The sequence below is a fragment of the Solanum tuberosum genome, unplaced genomic scaffold (genome assembly GCF_000226075.1).
Source record: "Solanum tuberosum cultivar DM 1-3 516 R44 unplaced genomic scaffold, SolTub_3.0 scf00857, whole genome shotgun sequence".
Classification (NCBI taxonomy): Eukaryota; Viridiplantae; Streptophyta; class Magnoliopsida; order Solanales; family Solanaceae; genus Solanum; species Solanum tuberosum.
This window is the reverse complement of record NW_006239768.1, coordinates 35,060-44,186: the sequence shown is the minus strand read 5'-3', so window position 1 is coordinate 44,186 and position 9,127 is coordinate 35,060. Positions and strand designations below refer to the sequence as shown.

General features: G+C 34.3%; 2 protein-coding genes across 5 annotated transcripts in view; one reads left to right on the top strand and one right to left on the bottom strand.

Moving 5' to 3' along the window:
• LOC102591790 (DNA topoisomerase 6 subunit B-like) overlaps positions 1–9,127 on the top strand; it is a 51,132-nt gene that overhangs the window by 32,957 nt on the left and 9,048 nt on the right. Inside the window, exons 5-7 of one of the 4 annotated variants that reach the window (XR_001472512.1) lie at positions 6,796–6,882; positions 8,551–8,666; positions 8,792–8,893. The exons of 2 other annotated variants lie outside the window; for them this stretch is intronic. The gene's annotated coding sequence lies outside the window, so the exon portion shown is untranslated. Of the gene's footprint in view, positions 1–4,399; positions 4,698–4,793; positions 4,880–6,795; positions 6,883–8,550; positions 8,667–8,791; positions 8,894–9,127 lie in introns of those variants that run through there. One more of the 4 variants, XR_001472513.1, reaches the window with a different exon arrangement.
• Positions 1–9,127, bottom strand: part of LOC107059132 (uncharacterized) — a 24,937-nt gene that overhangs the window by 14,121 nt on the left and 1,689 nt on the right. The gene's annotated exons all lie outside the window — the stretch shown is intronic.

Below are 9,127 nucleotides of genomic sequence, written 5' to 3'. Positions count from 1 at the left end.
CAATGTTGATTCACAACGACATGGGTGTTAGAGTGTATATCATGCTTAAAAAGGCTGCAGATGACTTCAACAAGTATCCAATTTGTATAAGCAAAATGGATAATAGTAGCAATATCACTGAACTGTGTGAAAGTTCAAATCAGGAGAATGATATGGTTACATCAATTTGTAATGATGGTATTGCTGATTTTGAGACTATGCAGCTGTCAATTGGTGAATTGGTAGAGCCGCTTTGTGTCTTGGGGTCAGGGAGCTGCGATGGAGTCATTTCAAATCCTTGTAATAAGTGCGTGGAGATTGACCAGGTGTATAAGAACAAAGCCACTTTGAAATCTGTGATGAAAAATTATGCAATTGAAAATAGATTTCAATATAGAACTGTGAGGTCAAATGCAATCAGGTAACTAGTTTATACAAACAAATACATTAGTGTTTATGGTGTTTTAGTTATTTGTATATTGATATGTTGTGCTGTATTTGCTGATGTAGTTATACGCTGGAATGTATTTCTGATGAATGTGAGTGGTTGATGAAAGCATCAAATATCAGCAAGTCTAGAATGTTTAGGATCCAAGCATTTTTAATACAGATCATACTTGTCCTTTGAAGGATAAAGTGTATTCACAAAAACATGCAACAAACATGCTGATTGGTGGGATCGTTAAGCCTAAGCTTGTTGATCACAAGAGAAAATATACACCTTCTGATATTCGGAGTGATGTAAAGATATATTTGGGAGTTGATGTAAATTACTCATTGGCTTGGAGGGCTAAAGAAAAGGCTCTGATTTCATTGAGGGGTACCACAGCTGCATCTTACAACAAACTTCCAGCATACTTGTATATGATGGATATTACATATACAGGCTCACATATACGTCTAAAGAAAACAGACAAATATGAGTTCTTGTATCTTTTTGTTGCATTGAATAATTGTATACAAGGCTTTGATCATTGTAGGCCTGTCATAGTTGTTGATGGAAGTCACCTAAGAGGACCGTATAATGGAACATTTGTGGCTGCAAGCACAATGGAAGGAGCAAGTATGTTTCATTGTGTTTTTGAATGTATATTTTTGATTTTATGTTAATTTGTATGTAAATAAAAATGTAGGACATATTTGGTTTGGTTATTTTTCAATTTGGATTTGATCTCTTGCATTGCGTTGGATTTAGACATTGAACCTGCAACCTCCCCAAAATCCTGAGTTAAACCCAAGGAAAACGATGGGCGTTCAACACTATTTTCGACATGCAAGGGTATACCTCTTGTGAATCTTTTAGATGGAGACTGGACATCCATTGTTTGAAGGAAAACTCTGTATGGATTATGAACTGATGTGAAAAATAGCCTGAAAAAACTGAAAAAAATAGACAAAAATTTAAATTAATCGATTGAGATAAGTTTTGGCGGTACCTGAAATTTTTGAAGGGATTTTGAAACTGCGATTGAAAACGTGCTGGTGGAGATTTGAAATTTCACACTAATTTTAGGGAGAAAATGAAGGAAATAAGAGATATAAACGAGAAGAAGATATTGTATAAATGGAAGAGAATAACGTCAACTTTTTTTTTTACTTATACACATCGGTGGGGCCCATTAATAGCAAACTGATCGAGACTTTGCTCCTTAAAGGAAATAAATGAAACGGTAGCTACTGTATTTATTTTACATTAATAGTTTGCCATTATGTACAATTATCCCTTGTTTTTAATACGAATAAATGACTAATTGCGTGGTAAGATGATTAAAGTTTAAACACGTATATATAGAATTTCATTTCGTCAAAATATACATTGCAAGATAAACATGCTTTTACAATTGATATGAATGTACAATATAAGCTATGATGAGTTAAGTCAAATACAAAATTACTTTTAGCTAAGATTCTTACGTGTTAAGAAGTATATGTTAAAATATTGAATTTCGAATCAATAACTCAATGATATCTCAAATTCATATAATTCAAACTGTGAATCTATCTAATCCTTAAAACATTATCAATTATTCAGAATTCAAATGGTCCATAAATTCAATGATTATATTATTAAATTCAAATTGTAAATCTGCTTATACTTAAAATGTTATCAATTACACCTAGAAAAAAAAAAGAAATCAATTAGAAATATAGTTTTGACGTGTACTATATGCTTAATGTAATCTTGGTCTAGTCATAAAGTGATCAATGAATAAATGGAAAAATGCCAAAGTTTAAAGATTATGAGTTAATCTCTTGTACTTTAATTTTTAAGATAAAAGGAACAGTAATTTTGGCTTAAAAGACAAGTAATCATTTCTTATATCCAAAAGAAAGACCAAAAGGAAACAAGTAGTACACCCTCGGCTTTAATATTTATTATATGGTCATAGAAGTTATAATTTAAAAAGTAAGATCATTGTAATTAAATAATTAAAATCTTTGGAAGGCAATACATAAAATGAGGCCACATAAGTTCTACGAAGTTACGTGCCTAATATCAACATTTTAGTTTGACTTTGAAAATAGTACTTATATACCTCTCATTTTAAGTGACTTTCTTGATTAGTTTTTTAATTTGTTAAAAAGAGCAGAAGAGATATTTCTATATTTGATGTTAAGATTAAGAAGTTTGGTAGTTAATTATATCAATTTGTTCTATTAAAATTCTAGTCGAATTCACCAAACCAACTCAATTTGGCTACAATTTTAGCTTCATTTGGCTAAATTGTTAATTTATTTGGCTATACCTTGATTACAAATCTAACCCCTCTCTTGGCCAGTTTTTTTAGCATGTTTATATATTCAATCAGCTTTGCCTATCCCAAGTATTATTGGTTGAGCATGAAGAGATAAGGGAGGACGTGGAGTCCCAAAGTTCATTGATCCCTGTCACACCTAGGGATCATGTGTTCCAAGCTAACCCCTCTAATTATTCTCCTTCCCATTCTAATTCCTTTCTTTTGCAGGATTCTAATGAAGCCCTTTTGATGGGACTGCCAAGTAGAGTGCCCCCTCTCCGGGGTATTGAGCACCAAATTGACTTCGTGCCGGGCTCACATTAGCCAACCAAATCGGCTTATCGAAGTAATCCGGGAGAAATCGAAGAGCTACAAAGGCAAGTTAAGGAACTCCTTAACAAGGGCTATGTGAGGTAAAGTACAAGTCCATGCGTTGTTCCGGTTCTATTGGTTTCAAAGAAAGATGAAGCATGGCGCATGTGTGTTGATTGGTGGGCCATCAACAAAATCATCATAAGGTATTGTCATCCTATCCCTTTCGTAAGGTATTGCCATCCTATCCCTAGATTATTATATTTTGTTAAGATTAAGAAGGTGGTTAACTGGGAAAAAAATCAAAGAAAGATACAACATCTAAGAAAGCGTCCCAATTCTTTTTGAAGATACGGGCCCTACGAAAATAAAATAAGCATCAAAAAGTTAGATTCAAACCTAAAACTAAGTAATAATATTCTAATTAGCTAGAATTTTCCGTCAAAATTGTGAAACTTCTAGTTCAAACACATGCAAAACTAAAATAGAAAATATATCTAGAGGAACCCTTCTTCACTCATGCTTGTCATATGCTCGTGAATATCGTCCAATCAAGTCTTTGTTCTTTTATTCTTAAATAGGAGGCCAATGATGAAGCTTGAAAGAGACAATTCAGATAGAGGAGACAGACGTATAAAGTAAAATTTGGCAAAAAAAGACAAAGTAAAGGGATTAACCATGACTTTTGATGCCTTTTCCCCTACTTCATCGAGTGAATGAAGCTGCTCCAAAGAAGACAAACTTCAGAGGAAATTTTGGTTAAGGTGTAGGAGTTGAGTAATTGTAAGACAGTTGTGTCAAAGTACATACACGTGGCTATAAAGTACAATTGTTAAAGCATTTTGTACAAACACCTACAACTGTATTCCTACAACCTCTCAGTTTTTGGCTTATAATTATTTGGCAAAGAGAAGTGTGCACACTAGTATTCATCAATCAATATATATATTTGGAAATCATCTCAAAAGATTTTTAATTTTAAGTTAAATATTTCATTAAATTAGTTTAGTTTAAATTATGGTTATATAATTTTGAGTCAATTAGTTTATTATATTTAATTTTATTAAGATTAATAAGAAGGTGGTTAGTTCATTTGTTGTATTAAAATTGTAGTCGAACGAACTCAATTTGACTAAATTGTTAATTTATATGGCTATTCCTTAAAATTACAAATTTCTTGCCATGAAAAGGCCCAAAATTGGGCCAGCCCAATTCCTGTAAAACCCAGCCCAACGTTCACAATACCTACAGATAATACACAATTCCAAATTGGGCCAGCCTTACCGACCCAATTCGTGTAAAACCCAGCCCAGCCCACATTCAACTCCAACCATTTCACGTCTATACACTACAAAAATCGATAATTCCAACATCACAGAGGACAGCTACACTTCCAACAGTGTAACGTTCGCCATTCCAGTCGCGTGGTCTTCCTCCTTCACCTCGTACAGCAGGTGTCCTCGTACGCTTAGAGCCGTCCGAATCAAGATTCGGTTCTTAGGGTACTAATACGGTGGACTTTGAAACGCAGTTGATTTGTGGGCAGAACTCATAGCTGCTGAACAAGAACACTTTGATCGTCCCTCTCAACAAATTCAAGAACAAAAATATTGCTGTTGTATATCGGCGGCAAAAGCCCCATAGTATTACCCCCAAAGATTCTGAAGGGTTCTCTATTTTTCCCATTACCAAGAATTCTATTTTGTTGGTTTGGTGGTTCGTTGAAGGTTTTGAACTTCTTACTTTGATTTGTTTTGTTTTCAGGAGGCAATCGACTTTGAATTCGGGTAATGAAAATCGCCTGAGTTTTCTACCTGTTGAATCAGTTGGAATCGTTCCCTTTCCACCAGGTTTTGTCTTTTTCCCTAATTTCTGTTTGTCCCTCTAAATTTCTCATTGACTACCCTTTCTTTTACAAAATTGGTATCAAGATCAATCTAATTGGATGTACTTAAAAGGATTATGCGTGTATGACTTGCATGCTAAGCTTATCAAGATAGTTGTATCCATTCAGGCAAAAGTTTTCTTGAATTTCTTGTGACTAATTTATTACAATTTTTAATACATTAATTAGCTCACCTATTCAAACAATGATATTCTATAATTTCTTAATTAAGGGGAAGCTAAAAAAAGTAAATCCACCGATTAATGCCAGAAGTATTAAGATCAAGGTTAACACTCTAATAAGAAAACCAACAAAAGGGAAGAAGAATGTATAAAATCATTTGTCAAGCATTAATCTAAACTATCAACTTTGTTTTTATTTTTAAGAGTCTGTTCTTGGGATGAAATAACATGGACTCTTTTAGTATAGCAGACCCCACAACCGGCCCCTTTCCCACCTGAAAAAGAACAAAAAGGAGACTAAAAAGAAGAGAGAAAAACAGAAATTTGTAGCTATGTCAGCAAGGTTCTCAAATAAGGATGCTTATGCACTGTGGCTCTATATAGTGTTTTACATACATATAACTTATCCCCTCCTAAAAAGTTGTTAGTTTTCCCAGTTGCTGCAAAACTCACTATCAGCTGATTTGTTATGAGCAATTTTCTTTAACTTTTTGATCAGTGTAAATAATCTGGTGTCCATTAAGCTTCTGAGTTTCTAAATCCTTATCTTGTTTTTGTGTAATATGACGACAAACAATCAGCACTTTTTAGGAATGTTTGGCTGTGTAAATTTCATATATTATTTTAGCAGAGCCCTTGCCTCCAGCATAGTGTCCAGGCAGATATAAAATGTATATTATATCTTTAATGTTCTTTTTATGTAGTAATAAAGCTTTTTTGATTGGCTAATTCAACTTGAAATGAGCTCTTCCAAAATTGAGACTTTAGCTATGTGTTTGAGAATGTGATTAAAGGCTGTGTAAATTTCATATATTCCGCCATTCCAGTCGCTTTCATCTCTTTGAATCCTTTGTTACTGTCCAAAAATCGTTTCTGTTGCTGTCCCAATTTTGGATTCCCCAAATTCAGAGTTAGGGGTTGGATAAAATAGGGAAAAAAGATAGAAAAGGGCTAGAAAATACTGCTTAACCGACCTTAGTTTAGCAAATACACTAAAAGAGGTTCTTTCTTTTCTTGTTCGTTGCTTGTTGGGTTCATCCGAATTCTTAGTCGCATTTCGCTCGTTTGTTCCGGTTCGCTGCCCATCATAACATAAACGCCTTTTCTTAGTTTTGCTCTGTTCAGGTCCTAAGTTATTCTATGTTTTCCGTTTAGGCATTTGTGATTATGTTTGAGTCGTCATGTGTTAAGTTTATTCATATCAATGGTAGTTTTTTCCTCTGTTCTACTGGATGATTAGTTTATTTTACAAAAATGTGATATAGCTCTTAGTTTTTTTCCGCTTCTCCAAATTTAGGGCTTAGCTGGTAGTTTTGTTTTTCTGCATAAACTTTATGTTCCTCTTTCCGTTGGTTGACATCTTATGCTTGAGTTTATGTCTACTTGAATGGCTAATTTCTCATTCGATTTACTGTTCTTCCTTTAAAGGTTATTGTTATGAGATATATACCTATGTATTGCTTATGTTGCTAGTTGTTATGCTTGTAAGCTTGAAAAATGTCTTCTTATGTAGATTTTTGCTTGAAATATTGAAGGTTTATACCTCTTTGATTTCACTGATGTGGTTGCTACCACTGTTTAATCTAATCATGTTGTCTATGATTTGTGATTTAGTTTGAAATTCTAAATTTAGTTTCTATAGGTGGGTTTGTTTTCCTAACATGTCGTGGGCTGATTACTTCATTTGTATCTTGACTAGTGTAAACAGGATGAATCGGATAACTTACTGCCTTACTACTCTTTTACATTGTGCCTGCTGGTTGAATATCTCTTGTTCTAATTTCAGGTATGTTTGAAGCATGTCTCTTTGATTGATTTACTCGTATCTTAGTAAAATACTTGTTTATAAGTTAATAAGATCTGAGGCTTTAAATTTACCACTTGGGTTCATCTTGCATTCTATTTCGTGTTGGATTTCCAAAATATTTTGTGGTCAAATGCTGTTATGGGTTGTGTTTCCTCGTCTTAGCTTGTTCGCTGTTTTGTGGTTTAACATAAAGGGCTTATTTTAACTCAAAGTTAACACCACAAGTGGATCAGATTCTTATTTTCTTAAGGTTTCCATCTTATTGCTTGTTGTTTAAACGTAAGGATTGAGTGTTTGCTTAGTATTTCAGTTCCAAATATTGATAACCCATTTTGATGGTTCAATTTCTCCTGATTCTCTTATCTTATAATGTTTAGTTGTATTCATTGCTTGTCTATTTTGAATCATTCATACTTGTTTGGTTTGAATTCTCGTTGTTGTAATCATAGTTTTTTCCCATCCCGAGTTCCCTTTCTTTTGGTTCAAAATATGTGAGGTCTTTAAATTATCGATGTTGCTATTTGGTTTGGTTTCATGAAAGTTTAGGCTTAAATGATAATTGAAGTAAGCTTTGGAAGAATAATGAATACATCAACTTTGTTACTTTAGATTCATTTACAGTGCTCAATTTAGTGAGTTATTTATTTATTTATTTATTTTTTTTGATAACCGAGAAATCCGTCTGTGACCCGCCCTTTGGACCAATCACAGCCTTCTAAACTCGGTGGATAATGGGCCCGCCCCTCTACCCTTCTCCACTTAAATACCGGGCTACGCTTTGCATGGTGTGGGGCTTGAACCTGTGACCTAAGCCACAAATCCTCCACCTTTTGCCACTTGAGCTAGGCCTTGGGGGCGAGTTATTTATTTTTCTCCTTTAAGGATGCCTCATTTTTATACCATTTCAAGCTCCCATCTATTACAGTAGCCTATAATTTAATTTCTTGAAGTCCTTCAAATTCTTTTTCTTGCATTAAAGTACTAATTCTCCTTTTCTTATTTTTGTTTGATGCATGTGAATTTGCCTTGAGTCCACTGGACTCCTCCCACATTCTTAGTATGTACTAAGGGTTGTATGCAAGTCAAAATTGTGGATCCCTTCCATTTGGCTTAAGGTGTATACAATAAGTCCTCTCTATGCAGCACCCTATAGACCCTGCAATGCACAAATTTGTGCAATACTTCGTGACACTGTAATTCTTTTCCTGAATGCACTGGCTGCCCTATAATTGACCATGAAGTTTAAGAATTCTTTTTGTTGTTGTTGATACTTGATAAAGTTGAGTAAAGTTTAAGAAATCAGTTCATTGACAAGTACAAAATGCTGAAGGTGCAGGGTTAGCTCCATTCAATTGTTGGCTTTGTTTGAGAGGGAATAAAAAAATGGCTCTTCGCATAGAAAAACAACTGGTTTAATTTTATTTGCCTTTTTCTGGTGGTGAAATTAGTTGTCCCACCACTCGTTCTAGAAATATATATGCCTTCTTGCGCCTTTGTTAATCTATAATTCTTGACCGTATAGATTTTCATGATTATGGCATGCATACTGTTGCATCTTCATCTCTATATTGTGCAGAGAAGTTAGGGTGGTTCGGAAAATTCTGGCACATCACAGTGCTCTAACTAAATAATTACAATATCTTGCAGGAGAATGCACAAAAAATTGCTTAATATTTATCTTTTCCAATCGACGGGTGAAGAATTGCAATTATGCAGGTCTTCCTCCAGGAAGGTCTTTGCACTTCTCTCAACACTTCTCTCAGGTATTCAAAACAAGCTTCTTTTTTTTGGGGGGGGGGATTTGAACTACGGCTCTATAATTGTCGGTATGCTGCCACCATGAAGCTCTCCCTTGAAACTTACTGTTTAAATGTTGATCAATTTGCAGGTTATGGATGCAGGATTAGTGCTGAGTTTTCTAACAGGTTCTTTGGCACTCTTTAAGCATGTTGTTGAGGCTACGAAGTACTTAGCATTATAGTCAGTTTTGGTTAGTTTCATCTTATGCTCAATTACTATTTTCTAAGATTGTTTTTTCCTATCAAACTACTTCCTAATGACATTTGCCTTCTCAATCTTTTCCTATTGATAATAGTAATATCAAACTATTACTATTCTTTTGCTTTGGTATTCTCTTTTGATATTTGGACTGTGAGGACACAATCTCATTTTCAGTTGGGGGTGCCTCCCTTGTACTCATTTTGTTGATTGTTTCTGCATACTG